Source organism: Pipistrellus hanaki, assembly GCF_964339955.1.
Source record: "Pipistrellus hanaki genome assembly, chromosome: 3".
NCBI classification, from domain to species: Eukaryota; Metazoa; Chordata; class Mammalia; order Chiroptera; family Vespertilionidae; genus Pipistrellus; species Pipistrellus hanaki.
The window spans coordinates 166,851,752-166,871,236 of NC_140505.1; the positions used below are offsets into that span (position 1 = coordinate 166,851,752).

The following is a 19,485-nucleotide window of genomic DNA, read 5'->3' on the forward strand; positions in this document are numbered from 1 at the left end:
AGTACTAATAGGCAAGTTGAGTCATCTCTGTCTGATCTGTACAGTCAGTCCTCCAAAGGCTCTGTGAAGAAGGCAACCTCTTCCAAGTCAGTGCGGCCTGGGCAGGTCATGAGGTTGGTAATGGGTCTGGGACTGTTGGGCCCAACTACATCCTCTCTGAGGATCAAGGGGGCAAAAGTCTGTGTTAGTGGAGGCTCTCTTCCTCTTCCTCACCTAATACCCCTTTTGTTCAACACCTCCAGGAGTCCCTTTCCACCTCCCAGCCTCCTCATCCTGAGCCCAGCCTGCCCTCACTTTGCTTCCTCCCTGTGCCTTTGCTGCTGTTAAGCCCTGTTTGTCAAGGTGGAACTGTTTTTCTCCTGGGTTAGTTCTCTGCCACTTTTCCTTCCCACGACAGGAATGCGCCCACATGAATGGACCCGGAGAGCATTATGCTCAGTGAAGTCAGTCAGAAAGACAAGAACAGTACCATATGATTTCACTCATGCGTGGAATCTAATGAACAAAATAAACTAACCAATAAAATAGAAGCAGACTCATAGAGAACAGACTGACAGCTGTTGGGGGGATGGTGGTGAAAAAGGTGAAGGGATTAAGCCAAAACATACACACACACACACACACACACACACACACACACACACACAATAACCCTCAATAGACCCGGACAACAGTATGGTGATTAACAGAGGCAAAGTAAGGATGAGGTGAAGTAGAAGAGGACATTGGGGGGATAAATGGTGATGGAAGAAGATTGGATTTGGTGTGGTGAACACACAATACAATATACAGATGATGCATTATAGAATTGTACCCCTGAAACCTATATCATTTTATTAACCAATGTCACCCCAAGAAATTCAATAAAAAAGAAATATGCACCCAGCTCTTGGTAATGGAACTTACCTATCCATGCTTGGCTGGGTGTGTGCAGCTCACAGATCCAATTGCCAGCCCCTAAGATTCTTTGAACCAAGCAGTGGGAATCTAAAAACTTGCAGGGGCAGCATGTATATATACCAGCTTCAGAAGAGTGGTTTTCTCTAGGGAGGAAGGGGGCCTGAGATTCGAAGGGTTCTGGGTGGTTGGCTATATGTTTAACTTTTAAAGAGATGAAGCAAATATATTAAATCTGTTAGTTGGGATGTATGTTGTGGTATCCTCTTTGTATTTCTGTACATATATATTACAAAATTAAAATTTAAAAATATAAACACTTTAGAAAGAGTGGAAATTATTTAAATTTTTTTTTTAATTTATAAAAATAAACTTAATCACATCATAAAAGAAGACATTATAGTCAAAACCAATTTGGCTTAGTGGATAGATTGTCGACCTGTGGACTGAAGGGTCTCAGGTTTAATTCCTGTCAAGGGCATGTATCTTGGTTGCAGGCACATCCCCAGCGGGGTGGGGTGTGCAGGAGGCAGCTGATTGATGTTTCTCTCTCATCGGTATTTCTAACTCTCTATCCCTTTCTCTTCCTCTCTGTAAAAAATCAACAAAATATATATATATTTTTAAAAAGAAGACATTGCAATTGGATGAAAATCTTATGAAAAAGTATTGTGTAGTCACATGTTCAACATTTGCAGAGAAATGCCCAGGATTGGTAACAAATTGGTGAGGGAGAACAAGAATGAATGTTAACTTCCGTAAGTATAAACCCTCAAGAACTTTGTAATCCAGGAAGGAGAAATTCACACACACAGGAGACGGCGAAGAATCATTAAACAAGGCACCTGATGAAAAATAATACAGATCAAGTTTAATACCTCTGTGTTAAGTGGGTAGGGAGATCCAAGCATCAGATTGATTGCCAGAAAAGGAAAAGTGAACACAGCAAATGAATTTCCTTTAAGGAGTGGGAAGAACTTTAGAAGAAAAATATGCTCTCCGACTCATAGGCATACTTTACAAATTCGTGGTTTTTAATCTTTCCCCCTTATATCGCCTTCTCAAAAAGAACCTCCAAGGCATGCAATCCCTTTTAAAAATGCATATTTTCTCCTCCCCAGCACACACACAGACACATTTCATGCACTCTCAGAAACCCCACACAGAGGCACTGTTGGCCCAGGATGCATCAGGCTTCTGCTGCTGCTGCTGCTGCTGCTGCTGCTGCGGAGTTTCTTGTGCCATTCCTCAGCAGCATGGCACACACCCACGCCCACTAGGTCTGCCTGCCTTCCATGCCCTCATCCCTCTCTCTCTCTTGTTCTTCTCACCACTAGGCTAAAAGAGCACAGGTGTCTAAACAGAGCCAAGACGATCATGTTACTCCCCAGGCCACGTGGGCCCGCTTGGCACATGCCTCTGGGGAAACATCAGAGAAAAAGGAAACTCATTAAAATAGTTTCTTAGGCTCCAGCTGGTTTTCCATTAAATCTGACACATGAGAGTCTATGAATTTAAAAAATTATCTAAGCCCTTTCCAAACTTTCATTGGAAATGAAAGTTGCTTAAAAAAAAAAAAAGAAAAAAGAAAAAAGAAAGTTGCTCAGTTCTGGCATGGAGATTTTCCCCCATCTCCAATCTAGAAATAGAGATAATTAAAAACAAAGCCTGCCAAGAAAGAAACAAAGGTGGCCATGAACTCTACCATGGTAACTTCTGACCCACCTTAACTTTCCATGTGTTTGAGAAAGAAGGTATCCCACAGCCATCCTAGAAGTGACCAGCTTTACTTTCTGTCCCTGGCTAATCTTTTTAAAGAGCCGATCATCTATAGCCGAGTAATAAAAATTTAAAAAGCAGCCTGGTTGTACCGTGAATTTGTGGATGGTTCAAATTTTGACACAGAAAATGAGAAAAGAGAAAACTATTCATAGAAAAAAACAAACCTCTGATTGAAGAGAGGTAGGGGGTGGCATGAGATTAAGTGAGGAGGGTAAAGGGAACAAAAATTAACCTTATAGAAACCACAAACAAGGGGAACAGTACAATATCCTACATTCAGGAATGCCATGGCCACGTTGATATGTAAATCTGGCCCTCAGAACAACAGGGTATTATTGCTGCTGATATGGTAATCTGGAGAGGTGCCGAGAAAAAGTGGGTGGGTCATGTGAAATGCATGAAATGCTTGAGGTGAGCTCACTGCTGAAGTATTAGTCACGTCTTGCTTCGTGTGTGGTTTTTCTCCCAATTTATTGTATAGATAAGTATTCCTCTGTACTTTTTGTTCCCGAAGAGTTTGGTTTCTTTTCATGAGGCTTTAAAATATTTCATCTCAAGAGTTTGTTTCTGTTCTAAAGGCATTTTGCAAAATGCCTTCCCTCCTTTGGCCCTACTCAGACAAATATGCCTACATTTGCATACAGCACAGTACCTACTTACTCTACATTGGCAAGAAAGTTCAGAGGCAAGAGCCTAAAGGAACATTTTCAGACTGAGCACATAATTCAGCCTCCAGCTTGTCAGCAGGAGCAAAATAAATAAATAATTCCAAGAGGGATTGAAACGGTCTGTTGAGAAGGAAGGAGAAAGAGACACAATCAGCATAAAAACAAGGAAGAGAAAACGTAGCTCCAGGAACCAAAACCTTCCATGTTCAGAGGTTGCCTTACCTCTTCCCCTTCACCCATATACCGAAACCTTCTTAAACTCTACAACTTTTCTTAATATTGTCCCAACTGCCATCCCCACTTAAAATACTGCTGTTATTCCCAAGCCATATATTTTACCTCACTCAGTAGAAAAGAAGAAAGTGTGCCCTTATTTGAGGAACTAGTAGGAAATTTACTTATTTGGTCTATAAGCAACTGTTTAAAACTGAACTACCCTTTTGTAAGAGATGGCTTACTAAGCACCCACTCAGCCATTTACGCTTTAGTGTGAATGTGTCCCCTCTCCTTCTTTTATTTGTAACCTAACAATTAGTTTAATAGGGGGTTTAGGTTTAGGTGTAGAAGAAGAAAATTCTGTGACTTTAAAGGGTAGGTGTTATAAAAAGGGGATAGATTTGAGTAGCTATGTTTGCTGTGGTGGGACTTTAAGTATTTAAAGAGAAACAAGTCAACACTGGATACCTGTAGGGTTGAGGTCAGGGGAGGTAGGGGGGAGATGAAGAAACAAGTGACCAGGTTCCTTCTTTCATAATTCTCCTGAGGATTTACTCAATAGAAACACATTAAACAAGCACATCTTATTCTACTGACTCAGACCTGAAGAAGTTTAAACTTACCATGGTACATGTCATAGAGTAAGTAAAACACACCCACACACACACACCAAAACAAAACAAAACAAAAAAACACAAGAAAAAAAAACAACACCCAAAATACACACACACACACACACACACACACACACACTCACACACAAAAAAAGCCTGCATTTATTGCTCAAAAAACTCTTTATAAAAGCAGCTTTCTTTAATCAAAGTTCACTTCTGAGGTGGTTGTTCCCATGTAAGAGTTGGTAAACCAGAACTGTTTGTTGAATGAAAATCTGACAGGGTTCCTCTTCCAGAGCTCACATTTTTAAGAAGCAAAAGCCTGGATAATCCTAGGTTGTCCAGGAGGACGTGTGGTTTTGGTACCTGTACACTTCAGGAAAGCAGCAGGGGAACCATTTCTTCAATTGTGAATAATCCTAACTGCTTCAAATTTTGCTTCAATCTTCCCTATTTCTAAGGGGGGGACCCTAAAATTTACTATTGAGACCTTATCAGATGTACTTATGATCCTAAAGATATTTTTTAGAAAACACAAATAATATTTTTGAGAATTTAAGTGTTAATATTTTCTGCCTCTTGTTAGGTGCTGTCTATTGCTAGATGAAAATACCTTCAACTGTTTCTTTCTGGCATTACTTTTTAATATTATGATATTCTGATTTTTCTATTTGGTAACACATATCTCCATTTATTTTTTTACTCATTTGCATAGTTAGGTTAAGAATTCTTGCCCAGCCGGCGTGGCTCAGTGGTTGAGTGCTAACATATGAACCAGGAGGTCATGGTTCAATTCCCAGTTAGGGCACATGGCCAGGTTTTGGGCTTGATCCCCAGTGGGGGGAGTACAGGAGGCAGCTGATCAATGATTCTCTCTCATCTTTGATGTTTCTATCTCTCTCTCCCAGCCTCTCTGAAATCAATAATAAAAAAAAATAATTATTTTAAAGCATATTTTCAAGGCCTTTGACTTTAAAGGCTTCCCACATCTACATAAGAAGACTTTTATTTCAGGATATATCTTTAAATCTTTTTGGTTATGCATAGAATTGTTTCCAGAAACATTTAAGTCTGAAGGTGTTTAATGCCATCAATCTTCTTTGTTAATGTGTTACCGGAAAGGTATAGTACCTGATATTCTGTGTGATAAAACATAATATTAGTAGTAGTAATATGGCTGGAGAGTTTCTAAAAAATGTTTGCATGAAAATTAGCTCATAGGAATGAAGGTATTGCTACATGGAAGCTGACCAATTCTACTAACAGTATAGAGTGGGGGGAAAATTGTTCATATGGGAAATAATACAATAATTAATAAATAATAATACAAGAATAAACTCTGTGTTTTGCGTACTCACAACTGTAAACCTACGTTTCCCTCACCCTGAATTACAAACAAGCAGTCTCTGGTAGAACAGCATGGTTATTCTAACATTATCGTTAAAAGTTAGATATGGGAACAGAAATAATTACTTGCATATCTGTCTCTGTCATTTATAACCCTGTCCAAATCATTGCTGCTATGTGAATTCTAAGGGTATCTCAAATGGGTTTTAAAGGACACCCCTTTATTCCTATTTTGTAAGCAAGTCCAGGCTGATTCTGCCCTCACTGTTCGTTTTTTATAGATTCACACCATGCCATTTCTCAGCCTTTCCCTAACCACGATGAAACGTACTGTTTTAACAAGTCTTTCCCCATACCTGTGAAGTCCTGAGTGGCCTGTGAAGTTTCTGACACGACACCTCTTTCCAGGGACAGCCCCCAGAGCTGCCTCAGTGACACCTCCCATTGTGTGTGGATGAAGAATCACACTTCTGCTTGTTTGTTAATTGAAGTGAAAAAATTATTCTGTTTCCATTTCTGTTCTGGACTTGGTGCTGCCGGACATTGTCTGGGACCTTCTACTAGAACTGATGGGGCATGCAACCTCCGGGATCCACAGGAACTTTGTGTAGGCGTAGACATAGTTCCCACACAAATACTAAGCTCTTTGTTCCTCTCATTTTTCTTATTTAAATCAGATCCTTGTTTCCCCTAAAGGAAACAGTTTATGCAGCTAGCTAGTCTGTTACAGGACTCATTTTTATAATGGTCGTAGGAATGCGAAAGTTTTAAGAGTTTGTTGCTCCAGCCTCTCCCAACTCTCCTGCTGCCCTCAGGTTGGTGAGATTCAAGACACAAAAGCAGCAACACTCCTTCCTCTTTTATCAGGAGTCCATATTTCCCATTGAACACTTCATAGACTGACTTTACATTTAAGCTCTGGCCTCTAGATATTTCTCTAAAGTAGACTAGGAAGTTCTTTTACCTTAAGTAATACTGCCTTGCTCAGATAAGCTGCTTGAGATGTGTTTGTGCCATTTCAAGATGGCCTCGTGCTGGCTGATGCACACGCAGTTAGGGGTTCTGCAAGAAATGTGGATCTTTTCTGGAGTATTCGGCACCTTGGTCACCAGCCTTTACCTGCTCCTCCGCTCTTCACCCTCTCTCTCTTCCCATGGGGTTCTTATATTGTGCCCTGTGTTTTTGGCTGTTTTTTTTGTTTGTTTGTTTTGTTTTTGTTTTTTAAATATATTTTATTGATTTTTTACAGAGAGGAAGAGAGTTAGAAACACATCGATGAGAAAGAATCATCGATCAGCTGCCTTTTGCTGGGGATGTGCCCGCAACCAAGGTACATGCCCTTGACCAGAATCGAACCCGGGACCTTTCACTCCGCAGGCTGACGCTCTATTCACTGAGCCAAACCGGTTTGGTTGTTTTTGGTTATTTTGTGTTTTCAGACAGCAGGTCCTGGCTCAGGGAAGGGGGAGTGGGGGAAGTATTTTGTCCTGTTTTCTCTTGGAAAGCATCAGGCCTTCTGGTGATTTCCTTAGAGAGCCACCTTTCCCGCTCAGCAGGGAACTTGTCTGTTGATCTGTTGTGTTCTGGCTGCTGCAGGTGAGGCCCAAACACAGTTACAGCTTCCTGCCCAGTTATAGCTTCCAGAGAAAAAGATTGCACCTCCTCTTCATGGTAACCCTCATCCTTCTGATTACCACCCCCAACCCCCACCACACACACTGTAGGATCCTTGAGGTAAGTACTAGTACCAGCTACACTTGCTCAGTTTCCTGCTTGCCAATTGTACTTCCTCCCTACGTCCCATCCAAGATCTCATTCAAGCCTTTTTTTCTCCCTTGATTCTACACCTAAATCAAGATCTCCTTCTCTTGGTACCACTGATGCATGGCTTGATAGCTCCCGGGGCTCTGCCCTCCTTTAGACTTGGAAAGAACTACTTCTGCCCTGTCTGGTCTGGCTCAGTGGATAGAGTGCCGACCTGCAGAGTGAAGGGTCTCAGGTTCAATTCCGGTCAAGGGCATGTACCTCAGTTGCGGGCACATCCCCAGTAAGCGGTGTGCAGGAGGCAGCTGATCGATGTTTCCAACTCTCCCTCTCCCTTCCTCTCTGTAAAAAATCAATAAAATATATTTAAAAAAAGAACTATTTCCACAGTTTCTCCAGGTGCCTGCAGGGCAACTCAGTCCCCAGCCATCCAATAACTAAGGTACCCAGCACAGCTGTTCCCTTGTTTCCACAGGTGCTATGGCTAAGTTTGGAAGGACAGCTTGTTCTGGGGAGGTGGAATCAGACCCCCTTCAGCATTCTTCCAGGGAGCTGTCTCCCCAGATTTCTCTCTTTAACGTTCCTAGCAAACAGGTGGTCACTCCATTGGTAGTAAATTCCTGGGTATTTTTACCCAACACCCCAGAAACATAATGACAATGTTATTGGACATGTCATACAGCAGGGCAAATGAGTAATGTCCTCATTAATCAATTTGCCAAAGAAAACACAGTTCATGTAAAGGAAGAAAAACTCGGCCATCTGCTTACAAGTACACTGTCAAGATAAAAATGATATATACTTAGTGACTTGGTGTGTTTTCAAGTTAGCCTTCCCCTGTACAAAGCTGCACCAACTGCACAGTAAGTAACACTCAAGTAACTGTTTTAAGAACCTCACTTTAATGCTTTAGTAGTGTCCATTGTGCAGGGACTGAGGTAGAGATAAGATGGAATCCAAGAGAGATGCAAATTTTACCAGATTTGTCACTCTATTAAGAAATGTCATACTATAAAAAAAAAAAACCTGCTGCTGTAGTATGGTTGATTCATTTTTTTATGCATCCACTCATTTATAAAATGGATTGAATGCTTCTTCTCTTTAGAAATGTGTTATACACTAGGCACCCAAAGATATTTAACACTCTATCCTGCAGTTAAGTATTTAGAGAAGTATGCAAATGAGTCCCCCATCAGTGTGTAAGCAGAGACCCTGTCTCGTTCATCTTTGGGTGCCTAGTGTATAGCACGAGACAGGGTCTCTGCTTACACACTGATGGGGGACTCATTTGCATACTTCTCTAAATACTTAACTGCAGGATAGTGTGTTAGGTGGGATGACAAAGGTCTATATAAATTATAGAGAGGATCTAGGGGAAGTCTTTCCTGAAGAGCCAACTTTTGAACCAGGGAGCTGTCTGATTCAAAGGATAAATACAAGGTTTTTTTTTTTTTTTTTTTTTTGTAATAAACCTTTATTGTTCATATTATTACAAAAGTTCCTCATTTTTTCCCCCTCCACCAGGTTCCTACCCCACCCTCTGCCCTTTCCCCACCCCCCATTTTCCTCATCCATAGGTGCACAGTTTATGTTCTGTCTCTTCCCACACCCCCCACTCCTCTTTTCCCTGAGAATCATCAGTCCACTCCCCTTCCATACCTCTGATTCTATTATATTCAACAGTTAATATTATTCATCAGGTTTTTTAATTCCCTTGGTTTTTAGATTCACTTGTTGATAGTTACGTATTTGTTGTTCATAGTTTTTATCTTTATTTACTTTCTCTTCCAAGAACCCCCTTCAGCAATTCATATAATTCTGGTTTGGTGGTGATGAACTCCTTTAGCTTTTTTTTATTGGTGAAGCTCTTTATCTGGCCTTCGATTCTGAGTGATAGCTTTGCTGGATAGATTATTTTTGGCTGTAGGTTCTTACTATTCATCACCTTGAATATTTCTTGCCATTCCCTTCTGGCCTGCATGGTTTCTGTTGAGAAATCAGCTGACAATCATATAGGTGCTCCTTTATAAGTAGCTACCTTCTTTGCTCTTGCTGCTTTTAATATTCTCTCTTTGTCTTTTGCTCTTGAAATTTTAATTATGATTTGTCTTGGTGTGGTCTTCTTTGGATTCCTTTTGTTTGGAGTTCTGTGCGCTTCCTGGACTTGTAAGTCTAATTCTTTCACCAGGTGGGGGAAGTTTTCTGTCACTATTTCTTTCAGTATGTTTTCAATATCTTGGTCTCTCTCATCTTCTGGGACCCCGATAATTCTGATGTTGGTTCGCTTGAAGTTGTCCCAGAGGTTTCTTACATTATCTTCAACTTTCTGGATTCTCTTGCCTTCTTGCTTCTGCGGAGGAGTGTCTTCTGGCTCTTTATGTTCCAAATCTTTGACTTGATTCTTGCGGTCTTCCATTCTGTTTTTAGGACTCTGTATAATATTTTTTATTTCAGCCAATGTAGTCTTTATTTCTTGTTGATCCCTTATTATTTCTTGTTGATCCCTTATTATTTCTTGTTGATCCCTTATTATTTCTAGTTGATTCCTTTTCATATCCTCATAGGTCTTACCAACCTTTTCTAAAAAATTCTTGAAAAACCTTATAAGCATGGTTTTGAACTCTATATCCAGTTGCTTCTTTTCCTCCATTTCTTTCGTTTGTGATTTGTCTCCTTGTCTCAGCATTTTCGCAGCTTCCCTGAGTTGGTAGCCTTAAAAGTTTTTGTGCTCAGCTTGGATGGGGCGGAGTTTCTGGGTGGAGCCTACAGCCTTGGCTTCCGTCAGCCACGCCCTATGAGGCTCCTGAGTCTCAGTATTCCTCAGGGTCCTTCAGTACTCCTTGCAAGCACCTCCGAGAGAAAGGTGCCCTTGAGTTTCGCCTGCTATCTAACAGTCTAGGGTTCAGTTCAGTTGGCAGTGGAGTTCAGAGCAGTCTGGAGCCCCTGTCTCCCTCCCGCCAGGGCAATCCAGTGGCACAGTCAACCACCTGTTCTCTGCGTGCAATGTGAGCGCCTCTGGGACTTCCTTTCGCCGCTCCCCTGGGTTTCCGCCTTATAGCCCAGCTCCCTCTGTATGAGGGAAAACCAAAAAGCAACTAAGTTTTTGGGGAGTCAAAGGTTACATAGAGATTTTTTACTGTGTCCCTAACCTTCACATTGTTCAAAGGTCAACTATAATTATATTTATAATTGTTTGCTCTATTACTTCTGGTTTTTATGTCACACTTAGAAAAAGCCTTCTCCATGACAAGATTATACAAAATTCACTGTTTTATTCTAGTACTTTATGATTTCATAACTACCTATCTCAATACCATTTACTGAATGTTTTCCCTACTGATTTGGAATGCTCCTTTTATCTAAACTTACTTTGTTTGCACCTGGGCCCATATATCTGGACTGTCTACCTTTCTCCATTCATCTGTCTATCTATTTTAGTACTATTCCAACTGTTTTCATTAGTGTGGTTTTGGAATATATTTAAAAATATAATCGCTTTGGATTTTTTTTTTATCATACCATGAAAATATTCCTAATGATATTTCAATGGTGGTTACATGTCATTGTACCTTTGCCCAAACTCATAGAGCATACACCACCAAGAGTGGACCCTAAGGTAAAGTATGGACATTTGGTGATCAGATGTGTCAATGTAGATTCATCCTCGGTGAAAAATGTACCATTCTGGTTAGTGATATTGATAATGGGAAGGCTATGCATATGTAGGGGTGGGAATATATGGATAATCTTTGTACCTCCCTATCAATTTTATTATCAATCTAAAACCACTTTAGAAAAATAAAGTCTTAAAAAATAAAATTTAAACTTAAAAAATTGAGTGGAACTAATTTTCTTGCTTCACTCTGTTCTCATGTTTTTATTTCCAACTGATCTATACTCAAGTGACAATAAAAAAAGTAATTGTATGTTCTGTTTGTACAGAGTAACAGTGGCTGTAAGATAACTTAATGATTCTTAATAGGCAGTATGATTTTTATTGTTTTCATTTCTAATATTATGATACAAACAACATTGATTCATATCTATGTTTCATGTAAATGTCTGACTTGACAATGCCCAGGTGTTTACTTAGTCACCATGCTGAGCCTTCTGAAATGCACAAAACAGGCAGAGCCTATTGAAAATTGGAAATACTAGGCCTACTGAGAAAGAACACTCATGTTCATCATGTTACTCATCCAGTAATGGCAATAAATGTAGAGTCCCAGAATCAGAACACACTATCTTTTTCTCCATACCAGATATCTTCCATCTATATATTTAGTTAGAGATGCAACTTTTCAGCCTTGTAAAAAGAGAAACTTACCAAAAATCACTAAGGAAACCTTTGGAATCTTAGTAACTGCAGTCACTGTGGCCAAAGTCTAACCCTTGTGTGGTTCACCACAGGCTACATCATTCCTCTACTCAAGCCTTCCCCTTGTTGAAGTTCACAGGCATTCAGAAGGTTTCTTGAAACATCTGTGAGTCACAGGTAGGGGGTTCAGAAATAAAAAGTTAGGAAGTTCAGAAATTACAACCAGAAGGAAATGACCAATGGTTTGTTGGTAAGCTCTGTCCTTCCTCATCCACATTTCTACCATTCTCCTCTCCCCTCCTCTCCCCAAGATCTGAAAGTTCAAAGCTAGACATCACCTCTCTAGGACCTGCCAAGGAAATTCCTCAGTGAGCTCCCAACTACTAACTCTCCATTCATCTTGAAGCTTCATTTAGGTACTATTTTAACCACCATCCACAAGAAAAGCTAATGAAACAGGAACTGATAGACTCAAAATAAGAAGTAGCTTTGACCGGTGTATGTGGCCCTGAACACAGACCAAAGCCAGTTGCCTCATATAGTCATGAGCTCTTCCTTTGATGACTTTCTGCCTTGGGTGCCTTAGATAGACTTCCTGAATTGGGCTAGAATTTGAATGAAATGATCTTTGAATTTGGGTGTGTATGAGTTACGGATAGCTTACCCCACAAGGAGGCAGCAGCCAAGCCAATCTTGAATGGGATTCAAATAGACAAAAAGGAGAGAAGGAGAAGAGAAAATATCATTCCAAGTACAGTACAATATCATTCCAAATATCATTCCAATATCATTCCAAGTAAAACTTAGAGTATAAACAAAGACATGGCAATGTGATACAGCATAGCAAGAGCTATGAATAAACCAGTGCTGTATTTTGGAAGTATTAAATGCCAGGTAAGGAATAGTAGGAATGATGTTGGAGAAGTAGGGAGTAGCTGGGTCCTTGGGGATCCTAATATACCATGATTAAAAGCTTTGGTTTTATCTTATAAATGTTTGAAAGATTTTTAAGCAGATGAATGTCATATAGTCACTGAAATAGCCACCTATATACATATAATAATGATGACCTCACCGAAAAGACTATAAGGCAATTTTGAAATTAACTTAATTAATGAAAGCTGATGAGATTGTTGTCCTTTGTATGCTAGAGGATCATTATACCTTTTGCAAGATTGACAAAATGAAGTCTCCACCCACCTTACACGGGGTTAGGACATGGCTGGATTTATGTATTTGTTTGTTTATTTGTTTATTTATATTGAATTTATTGGGGTAACATTGGTTAATAAAATTATATGGGTTTCAGGTGTACAGTTCTATAATACATCATCTGTATATTGTATGTTCATCACCCCAAGTCAAGGCTCCTTCCATCACCATTTATCCCTCCTTTATCCTCTCCTACCTCCCCCCATGTCCTTTTCCCTCTGGTAATCACCATACTGTTGTTTATCAATGAGTTTTGTTTTTTCTCCTTAATCTCTTTACCTCTTTCACCCAGTCCCCAACACCCTCCCCTATGATAGCTGTTTCTATGAGTCTGTTTGTATTTTCTTTTGTTTATTTTGCTCATTAGATTCCACATATAATATGTGAAATCATGGTATTTGTCTTTATCTGACTGACTAATTTCACTTAGCATAATACTCTTCAGGTCCATCCATGCTGTTGCAAAAGATAAGATTTACTTATTTTTTACAGCTGAGTAGTAGTCCATTGTGTAAATGTACCATAGGATTTTTGTCCACTGATCTACTGAGATCAGTGGACAAAAATCCACTTGGGCTGCTTCCAGATTTTGGCTATTGTAAACAATGCTGCAATGAATATAGGGTGCATTTTTTTCAAATTAGTGTTTCAGGCTTCTTCAGATATATTCATAGCTGGAATTTATGTATCGGAAAGATTGTCCTGATAGTGTTGCAGGAAATAGTTTGATTATTGAGACTGGAAGTAGGGAAATAAGTTAACGCATTATTAGAATCGTCTAGGTGAGCAATGACAGAGATTTGAACTAGGGCAGTAAATACATCTGTTGAAGAAAAAAATCGGCAGAATTGTTTGAAGAGATAGTGTGGCATAATGTGGCAGCAGTGACAATGGACCTCTCAGAAAGGATCACAACTGATTGCCAATCCATCACTGCTTCTTGCTAAGGTCATGCTTCCTGCAGGCTGCTTCATGCCTAGTGTGGAAAGGATACTAAGGCAGACCCATCTCTGGAAATGTGGCGTTTCTTGGATGGGCAAATTTAGTTCTAAGATTTAAAAAATTATTATTATTTTTTTAATTGATTTCAGGGTAAGGAAGAAAGAGACAGAAGCATCAAGGATGAGAGAGAATCTTTGATCAATTGCCTCCTGTATGCCCCTCACTGAGGATCGAGACTGCAACCCCAGCATGTGCCTTGACCAGGAATCAAACCATGACCTCCTGGTTCATAGATTGATGCTAAACCACTAAGCCATGCACACTGGGCAAGTACTAGGATGTTTAATCAGCATTGTGAACTTTCTTAGAACTTCACTATATTCTAAGACTCTTCCATTCAATTGACCATCCTTCCCTCCCCAACTTCCCTCCGTCCCTCCTAGTTTTTAAATTTAAGTAAAGTTGGTATACGATCTTAAATTTTCATATTTATTTCAGGTGTATAATATAGTGATTTGACATTTTATACCTTACATCATGATCACCCTGCTAAATCTAGAATCATCTGTCACCATGTAAACTTATCATGATATTTTTTACTATATTCCTTTCCCATTTTCATCCATCTCCCCAACCCCTCCCTTCTGGTAACCATCCTTTTGGTCTCTGTTTCATTGAGTCTGTTTTGTTAGGTTTCACATGTAAGTGAAACCATATAGTAATTGTCTTTCTCTGCCTGACTTATTTCACTTAGTGTAATACCCTCTCGGTCTATCCATGTTGTTGCAAATGGCAAGATTTCATTATATTTTTTTATTGCAGCAATAAAAAACCCCGAAATGAAATATTTTCATTTTCACATATATACACAATATATACACACTGAGTTGTCTTATTATTATGATCTCTGAATGCATAATAATCTGGCCACCAGTGTAAATCCTATATAATAAAAGGCTGATATGCAAATTGTCCCTTTGATCAGGAGTTCAACCAGCAGGCAGGCAGGCCAACTGCTCATGTCCCCTTCCCCTGGCTAGGCTGGCTGGCCCCACCCATGCACAAATTCATGCACCGGGCTTCTAATATATATCTACACTAATAAAAGAGAAACATGAAAATTGATCGTACCTCTGCTATAACCAGCAGCCAATCAGGAGCAAGTATGCAAATTAACTAACCAAGATGGCTGTGGCCATGGAGCAAGCAGGAGGCTTGGTTTTCCCTTGAAATGGAGGAAGCCAAGCTTCCTGCCCACTCTGGCTGGCTCTGGCCTCCACTCAAGGCTACAAAGTTTCAATTATAGAAGATAAATAAATCCCAGATACCAGGGCCTCTGCTTGGGTCGCTGGGGGGCGTGGCCAGCCTGCAAAGCACCACAGGCCCCTCGCCCAGGCTGCCCCACACCCCAAGGGAGCCCACACCTTGATCCGGAACACCCTTCAGGGCAAACCAGCTGGCCCCCACTAGTGCACCAGGCCTCTGTCCTATCTATTAAAAGAGTAATATGAAGATTGACCATTACTCCAACACACAAGATCAAGATAGCTGCCCCATGTAGTCAAAGATCCTGCCCACATGTGGACACAAGATGGCCACCACAAGATGGCCAACAGGGGAGGGCAGTTGAGAGGGATCAATCAAGCTTACAGGGGAAGGCAGTTAGGGGTGACCAGGCCTGCAGGGGAGAGCAGTTGAGGGGGAACAGGCCTGCAAGAAAGGAAGTTGGGGTGGACCAGGCCTGCAGGGGAGGGCAGTTAGGGGCAATCAGGCTGGCAGGGAAGCAGTTATGCATCAATCAGGCTGGCAGGGGAGTGGTTAGGAGGTGATCAGGCTATCAGGCAGAAGCAGTTAGAGGCAATCAGGAAGGCAGCAGGTGAGCAGTTGGGAGCCAGCAGTCCTATATTGTGAGAGGGATGTCTGACTGCCTGTTTAGGCCCAATTCTATTGGGATAGGGCTTAAACGTGCAGTCGGACATCCCTCAATGGGTCCCATATTGGAAAGGGTGCAGGCTGGGCTGAGGGACATCCCCACTCCCATGCACAAATTTCATGCACCAGGCCTCTAGCATACACACACACACACACACACACACACACACACACACACACACTGGCCAGATTATTATGCATAATAATCTGGTCACTCAGTGTATACTAGTGTGTGTGTGTGTGTGTGTGTGTGTGTGTGTGTGTGTATATATATATATATATATATATATATATATGCACTAGTATATCACATTGTCTTTGTCCATTCATCCACTGATGCACACCTAGGTTGCTTTCATATCTTTGCTATTAAAAATAATGTTACAATGAACATAGGGGTACATAAATCTTTTCAAATTAGTGTTTTCCTTTTCTTTGAATAAAGATGAACTATTAAGTGCTACATATTATAAAAATGGACATAAAAAAACCGCTGGACTCTGGAGTTTAGAGGGTAGTCTTTTTCCCCCCACTGCATTACCCTAGGTACACGAGTTCCCAGTAGGAGATGAGCTGTGAGAATGTTCTTTTGCCCTTTGGAGAAGTCCATTCTAGAGCTCCTTCATGCAACAAGGAAGGAAAGCTATCCCTCTTCCTTGAGAATCTGAAAAACTAGGTGGTTGGAATTCCAAATTAAACACTTTTTTTTTTTTTTTTTTTTAGAGTTTTCTTTAGAACAATGTAGCTATTAAATGTGATAGCAAGCACACTTCAAAGTGCATATTACCAAATGATCTTCCCCTTTCCCAAACATACTAAAAAGCTTACCACAGAATAAAATTTAAAATTATAGATTGGAATATGGAGTTAAAACTAGCAAAATGGAATGGAAAAGGAAAATATAAACTCCTAAACAAAACTTTAAAAAATTAATGGTATAAATCTGGTGTGGAGGGGAATAAAATCTAGCTGAGCAGTGGTTTATATGAAAAATACCATGGGTTTTAGGTTAGCCGCCAGCTCCATGGAGCCAACAGTACCATTTTGGCTTGTAAAGAAATGAGTGTAATCTTTGGCTGCCTAGTAGAAGTATAAAATCCTAGCAATGGGAAACTTCAGTTTCCTCATCTGCAAATTGGGGGCTGGATTAGATGATTTCCAAGTCCCATACAGCTCTATGATTTTCTAAGTGCATGTCTCTATGACTTAAAGTTCTAAACCTGGATTGCTACATTTTCAGGAAATGACCATAGAAAAGATATATAGGCTTGATGAAAACAGATAATCCATTTTAATCTCATTGACTTTATAGCTTGACTGATCTTGGGAGTGAGGGGACCTTTCTATGTACCGAAGTGACCCACAAATACCTCTCTAAGACACTTGTGTAATGAGACAGAGGAGAACATTTATTTCCCACCATGTCCAGCTTTACTCAAAACTATTTTTCTTGAGGTGGCAAGCTTGAGCAACCAGTTTTTCTTGAAGTTTGCCTGATACATATGTTTATGATGAGCTGTTCTGTCATTCCTCTGTCTTGCCATAGCCATGGAGGGCCCCTCCCAAGCAAACTAGCTGCCTATTGACGTTGGTAATCAAGGATTTGAGAAGCAGAAATCAAGGTCAACATGAGGCAATGACAGAAAGGTCTAGAAAGCCCTAGCACACAGGGCCCCTTTACTAGGCTCTGCTGAGGGAGGGCATGGATCCAAGGTTTAGCCACAGCGTAATAGGCAGTCTGTGATGGTTTTGTGGGTAACCAGTGAGCTTCCTCCCTCCATTGCTGCTACCATTCTCTTCTGGACCGCTAAGCTGGCATTTTCAGACATTTTAAACATCTTTTGAGAAAAATGCAGCAAGAGAGACCAATCATGGAGAAAGCAAAGCTTTAATAAAAATAGAATTCCAAATATTTCAACTGGAATTTCTTTGTCTCACTAAGAGATTTAGAGAGTGGATCAGAGTCTGTAATTCCTTCTTGTTCCGAAATTAAACCAGGTGTATGCCCTTGGGCAAGCCACGCAACAACCCGGAGTCCCATTTGCTCACTTGTAAAATGGGGAACCCCATTTAGCTACTTCCAAGAACGTTGGGGTACCTTTAGGCTGCCCTAGACTTGGAGGTGATCTCCGTGAAGCCAGTGAGAAGGAGGATCCTAGAATCTTAAGAGGAAGGGCAATAAGCAAGAACTGAAATCAGAGGACTCCCAGGTCCCTGCCCCAGGTAAGTCCCTCCCAGGTACTGATTGAGTTGCTCTGTGTCTCACTTTCTTAACTCCTCGGGTAGAAGAGGTCACAGTGGGTGGGGCTGTGAACACTGAGAATAGCATTCTCAATGTTCTGGAAAGAGGACAGAGGTAGCAGAAAGGCCAGAAGAGAAGTTTCCACCGCACATTAGCCTCAATTCACTGTCCCATTCTCTTTCCAGATTGGAAGGGACACAGGAGCCAGGTAAGCTTCGGCATTCCCTGGCTTCTTAACTGCCTGCATCACCTCAGCAGAACAGTCAACAACTTGGGCAAGGAAATCAAGATCTTGAACCAAAAGGGGTAAGTCCAGGAGATGCTAAATTAGATGGGCTTTTGAAAATTTTTGTGGGATCCATAGGCGAGAGTACTTTCTTTTATTTTTTTTTATTGTGGTAGAATATACATAACATGAATTTTACCACTGTAACAATGTTTTAAATAAACAATTCAGTGGAGGGGCTTTTTCTGATTATTCAGTTATCTCCCTATACTAATGTAGATTGTGTGCTTTCTGCTAGTAAAATTCTTGATTAGTTTGCAGGGTGAGACTGCAGGGTCCCATCAGTTAAGCTGGGTTTGGCTTCTGCAATAGAGGAACACCCAAAAATGCCAGAAACAGGACGGGAAATTATTCAGTGGTCTTTTCTCCTTGATACAGGGTGAGACCATACTTGCTGCTGTGTCCCTTTAATTTTTATCTCTGCCTCGGCCCTAACCACTTGTCCAGACCTGTGGTTTGCCCTTGGGCCTGTTTTCTTTTATTATACTGCATTTTTGTTGTCTGATTTCTGGCTTATACTGACAATGAAAAACCTACTTTTCCTGGGATCAGCCTTGTCTTCCCCTTCACTGATCCTGCATACCTCAGTTGTCAGCTATGATTGACAACTTCTTCTCTCTACTTGAGTTTCAATCCCACATCCCTGACTGCATAGTGGTCATTTCCTCTAGAATGTGCCAGTCATGGTTCTGCCAAACATATCTCAACATGTCCAAAAACAACCTTCTTTTTTTTTTTTTTTTTTTGCTACAAACCAGGAGCTCTTATAACCTTTAAGCTCCTGTCAATAGTTCATTGAGTCATTCAGACAAGAAGCAAAGTCTTCTTTGATTTAATTTCCCTTCAATGCCATTCATTCCCCTAGAACAATCAGATTTTCCTTCAAAAAATCTGATGGATTCCTTGTATTTATCCTTCCCTCCTTCCCCCCACCATGCCCATTTCTAGATCCTTACCATCTCTGATATCATCTAGTGCTGTGTCCACTCTTTCCCTGATTGGAGTTCCTGTGCCAGACCTTGAGCTATCTTTAATAATCAAGTCATATCTGTTGAAAACCTGAAGTCCTTCCCTTCTTAACCTTATCAGACTGTTCAGTTCCCTCAATTTGATCCCATTCTAGAAAATCCTTCTGCCAGGCAGCTATATTGTAGTAGAAAGTTAAATGGACTTGGCATTAGTGGACCTGCTTTCAGATCCTAGCTTTATACTCATCAGAACCACTTGGGTTGGTCACCCGCTCTCGAATCCCCATTTGAAAAATG

The 19,485-nt window shown here is 40.6% G+C and overlaps 1 long non-coding RNA gene across 1 annotated transcript in view; it reads right to left on the minus strand.

Moving 5' to 3' along the window:
- Window positions 1-1,517: 1,517 nt before the first annotated feature.
- Window positions 1,518-19,485, minus strand: part of LOC311619397 — a 30,628-nt gene continuing 12,660 nt past the window's right edge. Inside the window, exon 2 of the long non-coding RNA XR_014794494.1 lies at window positions 1,518-3,467. This is a non-coding gene — a long non-coding RNA (uncharacterized lncRNA). The remainder of the gene's footprint in view (window positions 3,468-19,485) is intronic.